Here is a 22,312-nt window from a genome sequence, read left to right as displayed (position 1 = left end):
GCATGAAAGTGAAAAGTGAAAGTTAAGTTGCTCAGTCATGTCCGACTCTTCCCGACCCCATGGACTGCAGCCTAGCAGGCTCCTCCGCCCATGGGATTTTCCAGGCAAGAGTACTGGAGTTGGTTGCCATTGCTTTCTCTGCTTTACACGCTAGTATATATAAAACATAAAACACTAAATATATAATAATAACATGTCCCCACACTAGACTGTGAGCTCTCGGAAGACAGGGACTAAATTTGTACTTTTCTGTATCCCCAACACTAAGTATAGTTAGTTCTTGACAAATAGAAGGCATAGATAAGTTTCAAGGTCATAAATGAACATTTTGCTACTTACTGAATTTTTTCTCAAGCATTTCAGTGAGACCTACTTAACATTGCCAGAATATTACCATCCAATGTTTATCTTTTCTAAGCAGATGTTTTCCCACTTGTAACATATCTGTTTTGCAACTTTTCTTATTTCTCTAAATCTTGATAACCAATCTAAATCTCATGTATTCGAGTTAAAAAACTGGAATGGTAATTTTTTTTTTTTAATGTATGCCACTGGCAGTAAAGATTTCATCTGGAAAGAAATCCTTTTTCAGATATATTTTGTTTGCATAACAGAAAGTAGAGTGAACATGAAGGGTGGATGGCTATTTGGCTAAGTCATTGAATGGATTACATAGATGTTGTAATCCATTTGAAAGAGAATATACAGTATTCTCTATATTCTCCATGGTATAAAGTATTTTTTAATGAAAAAAATCAATGTAAATGCAAAAGGAACACACAAGACATCCTTTGTATCTCTAGCAAACATAGGTACTACTATGTCTACTGGGAAGACTGGTGACCAGTTCTTATCCCGGGGTGGGTCAGTAGCACAAACTTGAATATTCCTGAAGTATCAAAACCCAGAGAAGAACTAAAAGGGAAATATGGGTAAATCTGTTTCTTTCCTATTTTCAATTTCCCTTCATAGGACAGGGATAAGTTCTTATCCCAGGACTTTACATTAGGATTGTAACATTTACGTTCAATTAAACAGGAACACACAGAACAATAAGCCAAGAGGTGCTTGAATATTGCCACCAACTAATGGGCAAACGAAGCCTCAAAGCAAACATTCTTTCCTCCCTTCCAACAGGACCAAGCATGTGGGGCCTCAGTCAGTTCAGTTCAGTTCAGTTCAGTTCAGTCTCTCAGTCGTGTCCGATTCTTTGCGACCCCATGAACTGCAGCACACTGGGCCTCCCTGTCCATCACCAACTGCCGAGTCTACCCAAACCCATGTTCACTGAGTCAGTGATGCCATCCAGCCATCTCATCCTCTGTTGTCTGAGGCTGGCAATAAAAAAAAAAAAAAAAAAAAAAGGGAAACAAACTTTCACAAGTTCGTCTATACATGACAATTAGGGTTCCAATTCAAATTGCTGTTAGACTTAATATTTACATCTACAATCTTCAAATTGTTACTAGGATTAAATGAAGCTTTTTAAACTGAGAAGAATTATTTTATTATTGTGTTCTCCACAACATCTAATACATTCATTGCATGCATTAATGTGCTCAAAGGCAGTGGGTTGAATCATATAAAATTTGGACCTTAATTATCTTAGAAATAAAAATTCTTCTGGCTCAAACTGTCATACCTATAGCTTTTTTTTTTTTTTAAATGAACATTAAATTGAAAGTTTGGGTATTTAGTTATCAATTTTTGGCTGTGCTGGGTCTTTGTTGCTGTGCACAGGCTATCTCTAGCTGTGACGAGAGAGATCTTCTCTCTAGTAGTGGTGCTTGGGCCTCTCCTTGTGACTTCTCTTATTGTAGAGCACAGTCTAGGACACTTGGGCTTTAGTAGCTGAGGCACATGGGCTCAGTAGCTGCATCTCTTGGGTTCCAGAGCACAGCTTAACAGCTGTGGCACAGACGTGGCATCTTCCCGGATCAGAGGTTGAACTCATATCTCCTGCACTGGCAGGCGGATTCTTTATCACTGAACTACCAGGGAGGCCCAACATGGAATTTTAAAATAATACAAGTTTAATTACTAAGAAGTGCTTTTTCTTTCCAATAGCTGATACCAAAAATCACAAATATATAGCTCTCTGGTATATCTGTCCATCTCATTCAAAACTCAACTTCAGTGCCCAGTGTGGTCCTTTCACACAGTCAAGATAAATATCTGTGCAATGGATGTTTGAATTAATGATAGTAGATATCAATATAAAAATGTCAATCTATCATTAGCCAAAACTGTGAAAGGCAGGCTGTCTAGAAAGCACCTTGAAATCAAACTGAATTAGTGTTTCTAGTTATTTCAAACTTAACCACTGTGAACCAATATTAATAGAGACCCAAATGATCTCTTTTATGAAGAGAAAAATCCTAACAACAATTAAACTTTGTGTCCAAACAACAGTCCAGCATTTATGTGGGTATATGTGTGTTACTTACAAAGTTTCTTTTTCCATTCTAATTGAATGTGTCCCACATAGTTCTGGGGACTTGAAAAACACAAGCTACTATATGTTGAATTAAAATGACAACTGCAGAAGCAAAGCCATAACTATTGCTACAAGCTGCAATTTGCCTTCTCTATAATATCAATGAGGCATCTGGTTCCTACTCTGTCGGTTTCCCCTAGGGCTTCAAAACAAAAGCTATAGAGGAAAAAGTAGGCTCATTGTATATGTGGCTAGAACAAGAAATATGCTGTGTAGATTCTGAAACATATTTCTGCAATTTCATAAATGGCCTGTAATTCAATAACAACCATCAAAACTTTATTAGTTTCATTTCTATTTGGCTATAAATGAATTTGTTTCCCACTAAGTCACTCATATCCATATTTTCCACTGTTTTAGTGGTAGTTATTATGATAATGATGATGGTCTTTCTCTACAATGATTATGCAAGACAAGTTCAAGACATTCCTATAACTAATTAACATATTTTACATAAGAGAAATGCTTCTTTTCAAACAAGCTTCCTTTTTAAAAAAATGTTGTTTTGCATTGTTTGGATTTGTTTACTTACAAGATAGTAAATCCATTATTCATGGGATGTTTGTCAGCACAAAGTTCCTACATAATGTGCACTCCTCACCCTCAAATACATAGTTATGATAGCTTGATATATTTATTGGTTATATCATAAAAGTCAGTACTGAAAAAAAGTTAACAATGTTAGCAATAGACCATGCTTAATTGAGTTAAATGATTAAAAAAACAAACAGTAAACCTGAGTGTTGACTTTGAGGATCTTTCTTTGTTCCACTTTTAGCTTGTTTGTTTACCTAAATAATATTTACCTTCTGGACTGTGCATATTTGTAATTTGTAGTGCAATGAAAATTATTTCTAATGGAAAAAATCAGTTTTATCCTTAAAAAGAAAAGATTAACAGATTTTTTCTTTGGTGTCACTGTGTAGTAATATATACAAATCTAGGAAGCACTGTTAGATTTTCAGATAATGATGTGATACAGTTATCATAAATTGACACCAAAATACTTCTGTGTGTTGGCTAAGTCAGCGTTTACAAGTGACCATTACAAAAAGAAAAAGAAAATACTTTTAAAATAAACCCTTAAGCCTCTGAACAGTAAGCAGGGCTTATTTTGACATGTAGTTTATCAAGCTGTGAGACTTCTACTATTACAAACAAAACAAGACAAAAATAAAGGAAAAACAAAAATAAATGAATAAAATGATGACAATCGTGGGAAAGTTCCTTTGAACAAAATGTGAATTTAGGTATTTTTGTCATTGTTGTTACTACAAATTATAAACCTGATGAATACAAATTAGATTTTTTATTCAATAATTGAAAAGCAATAAATGAAAATGTTGCAATATTTTCACTAAGTGTAGGGAATATTGGCTTTGAGCACACATTTATTTTGGTAAATCCTTTAAACGTACTAATATTTCTTACAGATCTCTAAAATTAATCCTCCAGAGTGCTGAGACTGGATTGGCATAGGATTTGAGAAGGAAGGAAATATAGCTAATGATTTTCAAAAAATTATTTTTCTACAGCATATATTAATGTTTGCCTCACCAAGTATTTTCTTCATAGTGTTTTTTCCCTCTCTGATGCATATCCTGTCTTTTGGCTCAATAATCACAATTTGAAAAAAAAAAAATCTGTAAGATGATTTAAACCAACAATGGTAGACTATTTAAAGTTGGATTATGTCACTGCAGTGTGAGTATGGGGTTTCAAACTTGGTTTGTTGATTTGTTTTTGTTTTTTTTTTTTAATTCTACATCTACTGCTGAGTCACGTCAGTCATGTCCAACTCTGTACAACCCCATAGACCGAAGCCCACCAAGCTCCCTAATCCCTGGGATTCTCCAGGTAAGAACATTGGAGTGGGTTGCCATTTCCTTCTCCAATGTATGAAAGGGAAAAGGGGAAAGGAAGTCGCTCAGTCATGTCCAATTCTTAGCAACCTCATGGACTGCAGCCCATCAGGCTCCTCTGTCCATGGGATTTTCCAGGCAAGAGTACTGGAGTGGGGTGCCATAATTCTAGCCCTGACTTTAATATTATTTCCCTATTTAATATTATTACCCTTTATGAATTTCCTCATTTCTCCAATAATAGTCAAAACAGAAAGCTATTATTCTAGATGAAATATTGATTGGATATATCAATTTGGGGGAATTGGCTCCTCATAACTCAATAACTCAATAATTTCTCTTTCAAGAAAAATATAAATGAGTTAGCATTTCATGAAAATATTTTGTGGGTTTGGAGGCTTTTTACTCAATATGTTAGTCTTGTGCTTGAATCACATTCTACTCATTAGAGCTCATGTAATATTCAAAGTTACTCTTGTAGTCATTTAAAATGCTGTGGTAAGCCTGCTATTTTTGAGAATGTGATAGTCTATGATAGTTTCATGAAATCGATTATGGTCCATTGCACCAGTGTTTTGGAAAGACTATTTTTCGATCTTCCTCTCTTTAGAATCAGTCCAGCAGACACGGATGTTAGACAAATCTGAACACTGTATCCTACAGCCTTATTTTTATAAAATAATATCCCTGAGTTATACAGATTTCATATACAGGTTTAATTTGTATCATTGGAGAAGCGGAGAATAAATTAACCCCACTATTAGATATGGAAGCACTTTAGGACTCTCTTCTATTATAACCTATTTGTATGCAGTTCCAGATGTAAAGCTCAGTGCTTCCCAGGTGGCACTAATGGTAAAGAACCCATTTGCCAATTCAGGAGCCATAGGAGATGTGGGTTTGATCTCTGGGTTGGGAAGATTCCCTGGAGAAGGAAATGGCAACCCTCTCCAGTATTCTGGTCTGGAAAATTTCAAGGACAGAGGAGCCTGGTGGGCTACAGTCCATGGGGTCACAAAGAGTCAGACATGACTGAGTGACTGAGGACACACTAGATGTAAAGTTCGTCCTAATTAGCGCAGCCATTTGGAGAACTTAAAAATGAACCCCCTGTGTTATGCTCCCAGCAAGTGTTAGCTACCTCTGTCAAGAGTTGTCACAATTACCAGTACATAAAATAATAAAAAACACAGGTAATGGGATGCCAAAACTAATCTCCCTACTGCAACCACGTGTGGGTGTGCATGCACTGTGAATGAGCTGATATTTATTAGTTCAGTTTAGTCCAGTTCAGTTGCTCAGTCTCTCTGACTCTTTGAGACCCCATGGACTGCAGTGTGCCAGGCTTCCCTGTTCATCACCAACTCCTAGAGCTTACTTAAACATGTCCATCGAGTCAGTGATGCCATCCAACCATCTCATCCTTTGTCCTCCCCTTCTCCTCCTGCCCTCAATCTTTCCCAGCATCAGGGTCTTTTCAAATGAGTCTGCTCTTCGCATCGGGTGGCCAAAGTATGGGAGCTTCAGCTTCAGCATCAGTCCTTCCAATGAATATTCAGGACTGATTTCCTTTAGGATGGACTGGTTGAATCTCCTTGCAGTCCAAGGGACTCTCAAGAGTCTTCTCCAACACCATAGTTCAAAAGCATCAGTTCTTCGGCACTCAGCTTTCTTTGTACTCCAACTCTCACATCCATACATGACTACTGGAAAAACCATAGCTTTGACTAGACGGACCCTTCTTGGCAAAGTAATGTCTCTGCTTTTTAATATGACATCTAGGTTGGTCATAACTTTTCTTCCAAGAAACAAGTGTCTTTTAATTTCATGGCTACTATCACCATCTGCAGTGATTTTGGAGCCCAAAAGAATAAAGTTTGCATTGTTTCCAGTTTCCCCATCTGTTTGCCATGAAGTGATAGGACCAGATGCCATGATCTTAGTTTTCTGAATGTTGAGTTTTAAGCCACATTTTCACTCTCCTCTTTCACTTTCATCAAGAGTCTCTTTAGTTCTTCTTCACTTTCTGCCATAAGGGTGGTGTCACCTGCATAGCTGAAGTTATTGATATTCCTTCCTGCAATCTTGATATGTATTAGTACTTCCTGTTTAAATATATCTGTGCTGTGCATGTGCACAACCCTGCCTGTGGACACATCAGTGTTACTTACTGAGATGAACAGAAGTCAAATGCACACATTCCAAGTCTTATTTTTCAAAGAATCCTAGTTTTTTTCAAGTTATTCTAAGGAAGCATTAGGCATCACGGCATGGTGTCTGGCACTATGCAGTTCCTTATTTAATAGGAAAGTGAAAGTATTTACAGTAAAATATTCATAAATTGTCAGCACATCTGTTGTCACTGCCCCCAGGGCCACTTTCATTTAAGTCTATTTTCCAGACGTTTTTCTATTTTCAAATATATACCATACTTTGATCTGGCATATAACCAATCAAGCTGCCTTTTACAACCTGGCTACACCTGTTTCTGCAGGTGTAGTAACTGAAAGATGGAACTTTTAGGATAGAGGGAAGGGCTACTTGGGATTCATTTTGAGCCAGCTATTTTTTCACAGCAACCTAGCAAGTAGTTTTGAGGAATTTTTTGTGAAGCAAATCAGTAGGATTTTTCTCTTTCTTATCAGCATGGCTTCCCTTAGAATGAAAATGCCTTATATAACATGCTTTTCAAATGACATATTTATAACTAGTAGAACAATTTCTTTTTTAAAATTTAACTTATTTTTGCATTATCTTGACTTTGTTTTACCTTTTTAAATTCACTTTGTTGAGTGGTTATTTGCATGCTGTTTGTGTGTGTGTGTGTGTGTTAGTAAATAACTTTTCCATTACCCTGGGGTTTTTTTAATATTATTTCGTCTATCTGTTTATTTATGTGATTTTTGCTGATGATGTGTAATCAACAGAAGAACTCATGGTCGGTAGCACTGGTTTTATCAACCTTCTTAGTTTGTTAACCCAGTGTCAGGAATATTTCTCTCTTCCTGAAAAGCATACACGTGCTTCCAGATGCTCACAATACACTAAATATCTGTAGCCATTGCTCTGCCCCTAGTGTGTCTGCATGCTTAGGCTTCTACCAATTGATTTGTTTCCGAGAGTCAGAAGCACTGTTCTACAACCTTTCATGATTTAGAACTTTCTATTGTAATTAGGTAAAAGTATTAATTAGTGTATAAACTAAAAAGCAAAAAAAAAAAAAAAGTGCAAAAATAGTTAACATTTTTGCCCATAAAAACTTTGAAATAGCCTGGTTGTATTTATGTAACTCTCCTAAATGCTATTGAATTTAGGTGTGAATAAAAATAATGTAAACTCTTTGCTGGTTGGTGGTAGGGGATGTTATTTCAGAACATATAAATCAATATAGTAGCCACTAGCCACACATGCTCTTCATATTAAAATCTAAATTAATTATAATATAATAAAATTAAAAATTCAGTCCTTTGGTTGCTCTGTGTTCAATAGCCACATACAGCTTGTGTTTACCAAGTTAAAGCACAAATATGGAATATTTCTGTCATACCCCAGTTCTATTGAACAGCGCCAAAGAGAAATTCTACCCTTGGATGAATCTGTTTTTATTTAACTCCTTGCTCCAATTAAAAAAATAAAAACTGAAATTGTAGATGAACAATATCTTTGTCTTTTAGACAAGAGAATGATTCATAACAAATGCAGAGATGGGCAAAATTAAGTTATATCTTTTATGTTTAAAAATGCTAAATATATTTTTATGATTTTTCCATTTTAACCCATGTTTCAATTAATTGACTATTAACTCTCCTTGCTAATATAAGATAAAGCAGTTTTACTCCTATGTATGGGGTAATGAATAAGTATGCCTGCTCCAAAGAGAGTTGTGACTATACCATTGCTCTGTCACCAAGGTCCTTTGTAACCTTGTGAAAGTTTTGCTTTATAAGGTTTTGATATAAGAACTACATGAGTTGAAGGTAAAATGCTCCTGTCTGTGACTGCCACATGTGCAGAAATGAGTAACTGTTATAATTATAAATAATAGCATCAAACAGTTGTGAGACAATTTTAAAAATGCCATTATGTATATTATTTCATTTCATTCTCAATTAGTTCCTTTCTTTTAACTTTTTTATGGAAAAACAAGATCTCTTACTCTACTGAGTTTGATAACTGATGATTATTTCTCTGAGTTCAAAACTTATATCATTATAGCCTTCTTCTGTAATACTCTCTTTCATGAACTATTCCGAAAAGTGTGTGCTACTAAATCAATTTCATTTGAAGGAAATCTTCTGGTTTATCTCTCATTTACAGAGTTTGTCAATAATATATAGCAGAGAGAAATATCATGATTTGAGACACTGAAGCCTGGCAGATCTATTTCACTTATGTATCTAGTCAGTAGAAAGCTCAGTTGTGTCTGGAAACAGAATATCACAGCTATTTTCTTCCAGCTGATTATTCATCAAAGAGTTCTCATAAGCTGATTCCAAATTAGTAGCAAAGAGAGTTTGAATGCATACTGTTTGTCTTCACTTGAGATCATTTATTAAATCTAAAGTTTTTCATACCAACCCAGGACCTGGATTATTGAGAGGGATCTCTACTATAAACTAAATCAATATCATAATACAAGACAGAGACAAGTTCTCAAAGTGACTAAAATGTGAATGCTGATTCTGCATCTAAGATTGAAAACATATCTTTAAATCTTGTACAAGCCATGTTAATGGCTTATGCAAGTTCTCTCCCTTCCACATAGCTACAAACTAATGAGAAAAGATAAGCTGCTACAAATACTACTATAATACAGAGAAGATCTTAAATACAGGAAGAGATGTACATGGGTATAGGGAGTTTGAAGAATATTGAGTTTGCATTGTATGAGGGATACGAGATTCAACTTCACAGCATGAGTGGCTTTCAATAGGGATAAAAACCAGAAATAAAGTATGAGTTGGAATAAATAAGAAAAAAGCTATGTATCACTTAGGTAAGTTAAATTTTATTTTGGTGTCTTATCATTTCTGACATTTTTCTCCACTTCTATAGATTCTGAGAAATTAAATGCCTCAGATCACTTTGCCACCAAAGTTCTGGTTTTGCTGTTATTGTTTAGTTGCTAAGTTATATCTGATTCTTTTGAGACATCATGGACTGTAGCCTGCTAGGCTCCTCTGTCCATGGGATTTCCCAGGCAAGAACACTGGAGTGGGTTGCCATTTCCCTCTCCAGGGGATCATCCTGACCCAGGGATGGAACCCACATCTCCTGCATTAGTAGGTTGATTCTTCACCACTGAGCCACCAGGGAAGCCCAAGTTCTGGTTTAGATTCTATCAATGGGAGTCCCTCACATGCAAGTAACAGGAAGAAAGTACTTTTATTTATTTTTCACTTTGTATCCATAATAGTGGCTACAGTAGGCAAAAACAGTTTGGACTCTTAAGGCCATAACAGCAGACAAATGTAGGTTCCTTTAGCTGCCAAATGTAGGCTCGTGGAAAGGCAGCCCCAGAGGAATGCAGAGTAGGCCCTCGTACTACTGGCTTCCTACTCATCCTGATCTGAGTACTGCCACTCCACCTTTTTCTTCCTTCTAACAATGTTGTAAAAACCCCAATTCTCTTTCTGCTTGAAATAAACAGATTTCTCTTTCAGTACTTAAAACCGTTAATGATAAAGAGAAAAACAAACAAAAACATGCATGTAGGCAAGTTGGGACATATGTTGGATTAAAAAAAAAATTCTAGGTTTCCTAACAATTGGACTAAAAATGCAATTTTGAACTGTATTAAATAGAGATTGTGATGTTCAAATTGCAAATTGAGCTTGCAGTTCAGTAGTTTTCTGTCCTGTATCTCTAGCTGTTTTAGATAAGTGCTTTGGTCGCTTAAGTCATTTATTTTCTCTAGGTTTGAAAAGGTGAGGACTCATCAAGTCCAAAGTTAACTTTGAACAAATCCACAGAAATACATTTCTATAAAATCAGTTGAGAAGATAAAACATAAACATCTATGATTTATCTCAGTGAATTTATGCCATAAGCTATGAATATAATAAGCCTGACAAAGTGACATAAGAAATTTAAGTCCTAGAAATGTGAGGTAGAACACTGTTGACTGTAAACAAACAAAAATTAATTCTAACAATATAAAATAAAACTCCTCAATAATAGCCATTATGGTTTGTCGGTTGAGTAGGGAAAAGGGATGAAGTAAAAGCATTCCAAATCTTGTCTTGGTAGGAGATAGCTATGGACACTCCTTAACACTTAATATTTGAAAAATGCAATAATAGGTAAGCATGTTTAGGGATACATAGTCAGAGATTATACCCTTCAAATGAATAGAATGGGATATCAGAGATCATTCAACCCTTATCCAAAAATAGGAAGGAAAGTACAATAGTAATGATAAGCTATGGGTTTCCCAGGTGACTCAGTGGTAAATAATCCACCTGCCAATGCAGGAGATACTGGAGACATGGATTCAATCCCTGAGTTTGGGAGAGCCCCTGGAGGATACTACAGTATTCTTGCCTGGAGCATCCCATGGACAGAGGAGTCTGGCAAGCTACAGTCCATGGGGTTGCAGAGCATCAGACATGGATGAGTGACTGAACACATATATACAATAAGATATGGCAAATAGAAAACACAAAGTAGGTACCAGCTGGGATAAAGATACTCATTCAGTTCAGTTCAGTCGCTCAGTCGTATCCGACTTCTTGCGACCCCATGAATCGCAGCACGCCAGGCCTCCCTGTCCATCACCAACTCCCAGAGTTCACTCAGACTCACGTCCATCGAGTCCGTGATGCCATCCAGCCATCTCATCCTGGGTCATCCCCTTCTCCTCCTGCCCCTAATCTCTCCCAGCATCAGAGTCTTTTCCAATGAGTCAACTCTTCGCATGAGGTGGCCAAAGTACTGGACCTTCAGCTTTAGCATCATTCCTTCCAAAGAAATCCCAGGGCTGATCTCCTTCAGAATGGACTGGTTGGATCTCCTTGCAGTCCAAGGGACTCTCAAGAGTCTTCTCCAACACCACAGTTCAAAAGCATCAGTTCTTCAGCACTCAGCCTTCTTCACAGTCCAACTATCACATCCATACATGCCCACAGGAAAGACCATAGCCTTGACTAGACGGACCTCAGCTGTCAAAGTCATGTCTCTGCTTTTGAATATACTATCTAAGTTGGTCATAACTTTTCTTCCAAGGAGTAAGTATCTTTTACTTTCATGGCTGCAATCACTATCTGCAGTGATTTTGGAGCCCCCAAAAATAAAGTCTGACACTGTTTCCACTGTTTCCCCATCTATTTCCCATGAAGTGATGGGACCAGATGTCATGATCTTCGTTTTCTGAATGTTGAGCTTTAAGCCAATTTTTTCGCTCTCCTCTTTCACTTTCATCAAGAGGCTTTTTAGCTCCTCTTCACTTTCTGCCATAAGGGTGGTGTCATCTACATATCTGAGGTTATTGATATTTCTCCCGGCAATCTTGATTCCACCTTGTGCTTCTTCCAGCCCAGTGTTTCTCATGATGTACTCTGCATATAAGTTAAATAAGCAGGGTGACAATATACAGCCTTGACGTACTCCTTTTCCTATTTGCAACCAGTCTGTTGTTCCATTTCCAGTTCTAACTGTTGCTTCCTGACCTGCATACAGATTTCTAGTTCTCATTAATGTTCTCAATGGTTTAAAACTAAAACTCAAATAAAAACAGAACAAAACAAAAATTCCAAAATCAAATTCAGGACAAAATGCCCTAAATGCTATAAAGAGACATAGCCCATAACAATAATGAGTGAGTGAGTAAAAGTCAACTTTTTGTGACCCCATGGACTATACAGTCCATGGAATTCTCCAGGCCAGAATATTGGAGTGGGTAGCTGTTCCCTTCTCCAGGGGATGTTCCCAACCCAGGGATCCAACCCAGGTCTCTCACATTGTAGGAAGATTCTTTACCAGCTGAGCCACCCGGAAACCCCTGCAAATGGCCACATATCAAAGGAATGTAACAGACACAAATCTTCTTGCACCTAAATTTTATTTTAAATTGCTTTAAGTTTCAAGAAGTGACAACTGCTATCGTGACAAACCCACAACTCTAGTGAGTTATTTTATTACTTTTTTCAGAAAGCAATAGGGCAAATAGACTAAAAACTAATTAAACATATCAAATATTTCAGTGAAACAATTCAATTGTCTATATTAATAAGTGTATATGTGTCTTTTCAAAACCAATAGATATTTCACAATTTCCAAAATGTGTCAATACAACATTGATAGACTAACCATATGTTGATTCCCTTCAGTAAACAACAATCCATTCACTTGACAGGTATTTACCAAGTGTGTTCTATGTGCCAAACACTTTTGTTTCCTTAGGGATCCTAAATGTAATGAGAGATGAAAAATGCCACAGAAAAAGATTGGAGAAATGTGATCTGATTTACATTTCAAAAAGATCAATATGCTGCAGTGGAGAGTATCATAAAGCACAATTTTAACTTATAAAAGCTCCACAAAATTTTCTCAGAATTGTTTATATAAAATAGAAGGCTGCAAAATTTAACATCTACCACTTAGCTCGATGAGCTTTGTGCCTTGGGCAAGAGAGACAGTATTTCAAATTTTATTCTAAGAAAGAAAAATGAAACTATGAAAAAAATGTGTTGTTGATTTCCCATTAAGAATTAAATGAGAGGATTAAATGATATTTCAAAGAAATACATTAAATGTAACTTAGAGAAACTGCTAAAAATTTCTACGGTGTTGTACATGTAAATGAAACATATTTTCAGGGGTAAATTTTTTTCTATACACTATTTTCCTCTTCCTTGATGACTAGAATTTAACTCTTGAAAACTATGTTTCTCCATTGAACTACCCCATTGAATAGTTTGGCAAAATATTCTGTTTTCAATATTTAATGATGAGGTTACCTGTTTAACCAGTCTGTTGTGTAAGTCTGTCACAAGTTTGTGCTCAGTTGCTAATTTGTAACTTGCCAGAGTTCTCAAAAAACAGTGGGAAAATCAGTGAGATTTTCCAGGCACGAATACTGGAGTAGGTTATTTCCTCCTCCACGGGATCTTCCCAACCCAGGGATCAAACCCATGTCTCCTGCATCTCTGGTAGTAGATGGCAGATTCTTTACCACTGAGACATCTGGGAACCAAAAGTTTACTACTATTTAAATTAACATAAGCACATATAGTTATGTGTAAATGCATGGAAAATGTCACAGTGGATAAACACAAAACTAATAACAGTAGTTACATCTGGGGAGTCACTTAATTTGGTAGCATAAGGCAGGTTTAGAAAAGAGGGGAGAAAGGATTTAAACTTTAGGTTTATCTAGAATATTTCAATTTGTTTAGATGGAGAATTTGTTTATATATAAATGAGGCATTCACAGCTTGGAAGGAAATAGAATCTTGAATTGTCAAAGTGTAGTTTCATGCATACAAATAGAGAATGGACTCATGTCAGATATTTTATTGAACTCATTAATTAATGGAAAAAACAGTAGAGCAATAAAGATAGTTTCAAAAGACTTTGAGGATTGAAGATTATATAGCCATCAGAAAGGATATGCTTTTAAATATGGATATAAAATTAAGGTTCTTAAATTGCATACAAACTGATTAACAAGCCACAAGGCATTAAAACCATAACTTATGTTTTCTACTGATTAGAAATCTACAAATTAACACATAACTCTAGTTAAATAGCAATACCAAGCCTAGGGATATTCTCCTGGAAAATTAAACAATCCTTGGGTATACTTGCAAAACAATAAAACATTATGACATTAAAAGTACATGCCGTATCCTTTTTGCTTATTTCAAGTGTCACATAACTTTATGAAGTGAAGTAAAAGAGCAAAAGATGATATCTCACTGTTAACAACAGTAGTAGAAATAGATGTTTTAAATCATATATTGGGGAAATGTGAGTAATTTCTGCAATAACTGGAATAGAACTATCTAAATAAATAGTGAAATGTAACAATATGAAAAATATTAATTACAGAAAAAGAATCAAAATTGTTTGCAGTTGGTATATCAGCCCTGATAACTAGAAAATATTCATTCAAATGCTAACAAAAAATGTAAGTTTTCAAGAAGACCAGAAGAGAGATTGCCTTTAGCTATATGTACTGATTATTCATAATAAGGATTGTTGTGTTATTAAAACTTATCCTATATATTATTTTAGTTTATATATTTTTATGGTGGAACTGAATGTATAGGAAATTCCTTTAGGATATTCTGTGCTGTTTGTGTCTGTGTGCATGCTCTTTACACTTTTCTGCTGTAATCAGAACATTATAAATCTCTTCCAGTTATAGATAAGGCTGCATAAACTCTAGTTCCCAATTACAAACAAGATTTAGGTGACCACTGTGAATCCCAAATAAGCAAAATAATAAACTTATGCTATTCTTGGTGTGCCATGTATAGTATAAGTGTAACACATTTGTTAATAAAAATTTTCCCATAATTTGGACAAACCACTATTTTCAAATATTATATTTAAATTAGAATTAGCCTAGTGAGGTACTTTGTTGTACATTTTTATTGAATTCATTTTGTCTTAATTGCTCAAATAGACTTCGTTTAATGGCCTATTACACAAATAAAAGTTGGCTGACTCTGTGGAAAGAGATAAATAGAACCCTGCTGGTCCCTGATAATAAGGAAATATTAGTGTCTCAACATTTCATGATCTTAGTTGAACTTTCTGATATCTTTATTCTGTCTGTTGAAAATCTAGCAAGGAAGGCTATCAAGGCCAGTTAATGAAAACAGAGCCATCAGATTCTATCTGAAAATTGATGAAACAAAGACTGAAGCATGCCTCCTGTGAAAGTTAATCAGAAGACTTAGAATTTATTGTTGCAGGGTTACATTAAAATATCAAAATTATTTCCCACTTATTGGGATTATTAGAAGACCAAAGTGAAAGGTCCTCTAAAATAAACAAATTTGAAACTTCCTTTGAAAGAATCTAGAGCATGCATATTTATTTGACTTTACATTTTAAAAAGTTGATTTACATAAATTTGCATATAGTGCTTAAGTATGTAAAACTAATTAGTACAACTGAAACGATGTATTCAAGATTCACATTTAAGGTCATTCAAAGAACTGGGGTCTACCAAGTTTTGCAAATTAGGAAATCTGACCCCACCAGGGTTTTTCCCAAAGCAGGGATCATTTTCAAAATGCTTTGCCTGAAGACAAAGGCTTCCAAGCTGATTACTCTGTAAATACAAATGTCTGTTTTTCTCAGTGTTAAAGTAAGAGGACCTGAAGTACTTTTAGTGTACTTGGGGCTGCTGTTCTCACTGACTGCTTCTTGTCCTCAGATGGTGTATTATATCATTCTGTCTCATAACTGAGGAAGCTACCAAGAGAGCTGCCTTGGACTGATCAAGCCTGCGATAGGAAGCATTCAGTGCTCCAAAAATGGCATACAATCTCAGAAAGAGTCTTTAAAAATTGTCAGCTCTACTTTTAAAACTTAGTGGCTTAAGCTGTTTATAAAGAAGCCTAAAATAAGAAAGTTTTCTGTTTTAAATAAGATAACCTATGAAGTTTTAAAAGTGCAACATTCGGGGCATTATATTTTCCTTCCCTGAGTTATGAGAGAACTTTAATAAAAAGTGTCAATAATCTCAAATCCATTTAAACTCACTTTCTGGGATGTTCTGATTTACACAGCTGTGATCTGCCTGTGATGGATCATAGCTGATCAGGTCATTTGCTGATAAACATATTTCAGAGGATTTCCTTTCCTTTTTCTATTGAAATTCTCAGAGTATAACGGGATGTCCTTGCAGAGGCTTCTCTGAATGGCAACCTCTTTCCTTTTTTCAAGAAACTCTGTTTTCTGGAAATACAGTTCACCTTGTAGGACTAGTTTTACTATTTATTAAGACCTGGACCCTGGTAACTAAATCAAGTGCTAAATATTGAGATAAAAGTACATATAATTAAGCAGTCACCTTTTTGAGCTCATGGATGTTGACTAATTAAGATCACTAAGGTACTTTAGCACTTTCCCTTAGCAAAGGGAAACTTGATAGCTAAGGACAGAAGACAGAGGCCCTCTAGTGCCAGGCAGTAGGCTTTGATGCGCTTGGGTAGACATCGCCTTTAGGACATGACACGCTAAAACTGATTCTGTGGCATATTGAATATGTTAAGTCAAGTTCTTTTACTTGACCTGGAATTTAAGCATACGTTTTTTGATTTTCTGATGATTTCTTAAAATGGCTCATTTATTTGTCCACTTTTTCGGCACTACTGCCAAACCAATGTATTTATCTTCTTGCCAACCCATACAAAAACTTTCAGAGGGTTTTCTACTGTGGGTGTAGGTGGAGGAGTTATCCTCAACCCTCTTAGAGGTCCTGGCTATCTGAAAACTAAGCTGATAGAGACAAATTAGCAGGAGAAAAACATAAATTTATTTTATATAAATTTTTCATAACATGGGAACCCTCATAAGGAAATCAAAGCCTGAAAAATTGTAAAGCTAACTTAGTTTTGCTTTGTTCTGTGTTTCTTTTATTAAAGTACAGTTGATTTACAATATTGTGTTAGTTTCAGGTTTACAGCACAGTGATTCAGTTATACAGATATGAATACGTGTATACATATATTTATAAATATATTAGAATATATCTATATATATTCCTCAGATGAAATGGTTAAATTGGAGTATTTTATTGCTAGTTTTGATGACAAGTACACTGCCATGGAGAAATATGATATAATACGGAGAGCATAAAGTAAAAAAATAGTGTGAAGTCAAAGAATATGAGGTAAATGTAGTAAATGAGGGAAAAGTCACAAAGCCTATTTGTTCCTTCAGATTCTTCTGGCATCTTTCTGTCTCTGGAGATAAGGATTTTTTTTCTCCTCCCTTTGGATAAAGGGAGGATAGCTCGCACATGAGAGTTTTATGACTCCTTTCAGGGGAAAAGGGCATGTAGTGGGAAGGTTTAAATGACCTTCCTGCCTCTGCCATTTTCTCAAACTCCTTGGGCCTAACATATTCAATATGCCACAGAATCAGTTTTAGCATATCATGTCCCGAATGCGATGCCTACCCAAACACATCAAGCCCACTGCCTGGTACTAGAGAGCCTCTGTCTTCTGTTCTTAGCTATCAGTATTACTTTATGACTTGGCTTTAGTGTTTTCATTGTCTAAACACTTTCATTGACTCCCTTCTTTTCTAAAATTCTTACCCAGGGTTTTAGGATACATGTTACTTCAGTTTTTCTATAAGACTTCCTTGGTTACTTTTTGTATCTTCTCTTAATTTTATTTTTCAAGGCCTAGCTCACGTTGTCTTAATTAATTAAAAACAGCTCTGACTATCCCTCTTTATCATTGTCTATAACCCATATTATTACCTATAATAATAAAGTCTCCTGTTTATTCAACCTAAAGTGTTATGCCGCTTTATAAATGAGAATTTGATATACATAGGGAGTTAAGATTGACCAAAGTAACAGAGCTGAGATTCATATCAGTTTCATTTTATTTCATTTTTTCTCTCAATTAAACCCTTGCTCAAAATTACAGTAAGTTTTCTGACTTCCTAAATGGTATTCCAGCATTTCACCTTTATTAGTACGTTGTTTTTATCATGTAAAAAATCCCTTATTTTCTTTAGTAATGCTTAGCCATTTATGAACTGCTTCATATGTTTTTTTGTTTCTTTTCATTTTTTGAGACATAAACAGAGTGATGGAATAAAATGTAAATGCATCTCTTGTCTTAGTTGGATTAAAATAATTTTGAACTAGTGATAAGTCTAATATAAAAATAAATAAGAGTATTTGGACATCTTATAAAGCACCACAAATTTACTAAGTTTTCTTGTTTCTTAGATACCATATATTTTAAAATTAATCATAAATTTAATAATATTTTGAAAAAATCCTGGAGCATTCTAAGAACACATTTTTCAATTTTAAGAGTTTTTGCTAGTAAAATAATGTCTTAGAAAAAGAGAAAGGCAGTGATTAGGATGAAATTTTCTAATTTTCTATGGGTTTTTTTGACATTTGTAGGAGTCTTTAAGATAAAAATTAAAAAAAAAAATTCCCTCCAAATTCTGTGTATTATTCATGAATTATCTTGTATATCAAATTCAAAATCCTCTTATTTTCTCCTAACTCTGGGCATTTAATATCCTTCACTGTCATTAAATATGGAATAGAACATTGTGAAAGAACTAGATGAAAGGGCTTATCAAATTTGTCTAATTCTCTTTCCAATTTTATGTAAATATTTACTTGATTTTTACTCTATCTCTCTTTCTCTATTACATAATTTTAGTTTCAAATTGACATTCAAAATTTTTATTTTGTCTCCATTATAATCATAGAGAATCAAATAAAATACTTTATATCCATCTTCTTAAAAATGATAAATTAGGAGAAAATATTTGCAAAATGCATACATGACAAATATTTTCAATACTTTATATCCATCTTCTTAAAAATGATAAATTAGAAAATATTTACAAATTGCATATTAGAATGTGTAAAGACTCTCAGTTCAGTTTTCTTCCCAACCCAGGAACCAAACCCAGGTCTCCTGCATTGCAGGTGGATTCTTTACCAGTTGAACACAGGGGAAATCCAAGAATAGTGGAGTGGGTAGGCTATCCCTTCTCCAGCAGATCTTCCCAAGCCAGGAATTGAACCAGGGACTCTTGCATTGCAGGCAGATTCTTTACCAACTGAGCTATCAGGAAAGCCTTCAGTCACTCAGTTGTGTCCAACTCTTTGCAACCCCATGGACTGGAGCATGCCAGGCTTCCATGTCTATCACAACTCCTGGAGCTTGCCCAAACTCATGTCCATTGAATTGGTGATACCACCCAACCATCTCATCCTCTCAACAGTTGGTGAAAAGCATGAGCAAAAAAATGGACACTTCACTGAAGAATGTTAAGTAGATATTAAGTAAACACATGAAAATGTATTCAACAAGTTTATTCATCAGGGAAATGCAAATGAAAACCATAATGAAATATCATACACACTAGAATGGCCACAATATCATACAGAGATAAAACCAAAGTCAGTGAAGATGTAGAGAGAGAAACTGGATCACTCATTATTTGCTGTTGGTAATGAAAATGGTACAAGCATTTTGGAAACTAATTTGGCAGTTTGCTTAAAAGGTAAATATTTATTGACCCTGAAGTTGCACTCATGAACATTTATCCCAGAGAAATGTAAACCTATGTTCACACAAAAACCTGTATGCAAATATTTATAGCAGCTTTTTAAAATGATAGCCAAAAATTGAAAATAGTTCAGACATCTTTCAACTGATGAATCGTTAAATGAACTGTGGTACCTAAACACTGTGGAATACTACTCAACGATAAAAAAAAAAAATGAGTACTGATATGTGTAACAGAGATTTATGCTGAGTAAAAACAGCCAATCTCATAAGTCAGTCGTATGATTAATTTTATTTATATAACATTTTCAAGTGACCACATTCCAAAATTTGAGGAATGGGTGTTCTCCAGGGCTTGGGGAGATGGACAGAGTGGGAGGGAGAAAGCTGTTACAAAAGAGCAACATGAGAGATTCATGGTGATTTGAACAGGTCAGTATCTGGACTGGGACAGTGGAAACATAGACTACACAGAAACATACATGAGGATTTGTAAAACTAAGAAAATATAAATAATATTGATGACTTACATGAACACCAATTCTTGATTGTGATATTGCACCATAGTTTGAAATGTTACTTTTGCGGGATTCTGAGTAAAGTTTCCATAGAATTTGTATTCTATGTGTTATTTTTACAGCTGCATGTGAATTCACAGTTACCACAACAAAACATTCAAATAAAAATGATAAAGTGAGGATCGTCTACTTTATATAATATTGAATAATTGAAATCATCAAATAATTATAATTGTTTGTATTCTCCCCACAAGAATATTGGTGATTAACAATAGAGGCCATATTCATATATCCGTTTTTAAGGCTTGAGCTGGTGTGAAAGTAGAAGATGGATTTTGAAGGATTGATATGCAAAATACTTGAGTTCTGAAAGAGTAGGAAGAGATGATGTTTATGACAAAGAGGCAAAATGTATCAAGTGAATCACTGAGAAATATTGAGGGCATTGTCTCTGAAACGTTGCTTACAAATTATAGGAAGATCTTGTTAAATACACAGATGCAGGATACAGCCCTACAGGTCCTGACTCAGTAGACCTGGAATGAGGCTCTGGCATCATCTTAGGTGATCTTGATGGTATCAGTTAACTTACAAATTCGAAAATCATTGATCTGTAGAGAACTCATTGCAGAACAATGCATTAAGTGTCCTTTAACATATAGAAGTATATAGATATGATTACTACCATCAATGCCTGGGCTTCACAGGTAGTGCTAGTGGTAAAGAATCTGCCTGCTAAGGCAGGAGACATTAGAGATGCAGGTTGTGATCTTTGGGTCTAGAAGATCCCCTGGAGTAGGAAATAGAAACTCAGTCCAGCGTTCTTGCCTGGAAAAATCCCATGGACTGTAGCCTGGCAGGCTTCTCTGAGTCAGACATGACTGAGTGAGCACACATCATCAAAGAGCTTAGTATCAACTGAAAATTAAACTGAAGGGGGTTGAAAATTTAACCATATTTTATATCAGTAAATACATAGAATATCATTTCTACTTTCTCCATGAGAATGAACTAGAAGATTACATCTTCATATTAGAAACATTTTTGTTTTTATGAATTTAAGATGGTTCTGATTTTCCCTGACTTCCCTGGTGGCTCAGAGGGTAAAGCGTCTGCCTGAAATGTGGAAGACCTGGGTTCAATCCCTGGGTCAGGAAGATCTCCTGGAGAAGGAAATGGCAAGCCACTCCAGTGTTATTGCCTGGAAAATCCCATGGAAGGAGGAGCCTGGTAGGCGACAGTCCATGGGGTCGCAGAGTCGGACGCGACTGAACGATTTCACTTTCCTTTTGTCTGTCCAGGAGAGAATTCAGTTTTATTGAGTGTTGTCATAAAAACATGATTGTTTGATAAATAATCAGGTACTGATTTTAAAAAATAAATAAAAATTATAGTGGTTGAAAGGGTTAATTTATTCTTATGATTATTTTCTAGATCAGATAGTTCAGTAGCAGTAGACTTGTTATATATTTATATATATATATATATAAAATGAACAAAAAAATCACTTGCAACCCATAAACATAAGAATACATTGTATTTTGAGATTATTTTATTCAATACTATAATGATAGTTATTAATAATAGAAAATCTAATAGATATACCTATATTTAAAAATAAATGTAAGTGCATAAAAACACAAAAAAGATTCTGAAAAATAGAAAAAATACATCCCATTGATTATTGTGTGCTGTTCTTATTATATATAATATGTGTGTGTGTGTATGTGTGTGTGTGTGTGCTCTGCTGTGCCTGAGTCAGACATGACTAAGCATGACACACACACACATATATATATATATATGAGCACAGAACACTAATAAACAAGGGAAATAGACTTTTTTCTATTTTTCATAATCTTTTTTGTGCTTTTATGCACTTACATTTATTTTTGAGTATAGATATGTCTATTAGACTATTACCAGCAACTATCATTATAATATTGAATAAAAAATCTCAAAGTGCAATATTCTAATGTTCATGGGTTGCAAGCGACTTATCATGGCCTCAGCCTGGGAATGTTTACTTCAGGATGGTGATAGGTGGATAAACTAAGATAAATCTTCACGTCTCTCATTTTAGGATTTAGTCTGGAAGCACGGGTATGTTCCACTCATGAAACATAAGAAAGATAACACATTAAGAAGTATAAAAGGATGAACCAGCCACACAAATGCATTATAAGTATTTGTTCCCTT

Source organism: Ovis aries, chromosome 1 (genome assembly GCF_016772045.2).
Source record: "Ovis aries strain OAR_USU_Benz2616 breed Rambouillet chromosome 1, ARS-UI_Ramb_v3.0, whole genome shotgun sequence".
Taxonomy (NCBI): Eukaryota; Metazoa; Chordata; class Mammalia; order Artiodactyla; family Bovidae; genus Ovis; species Ovis aries.
Note: the sequence above shows the minus strand (reverse complement) of the source record.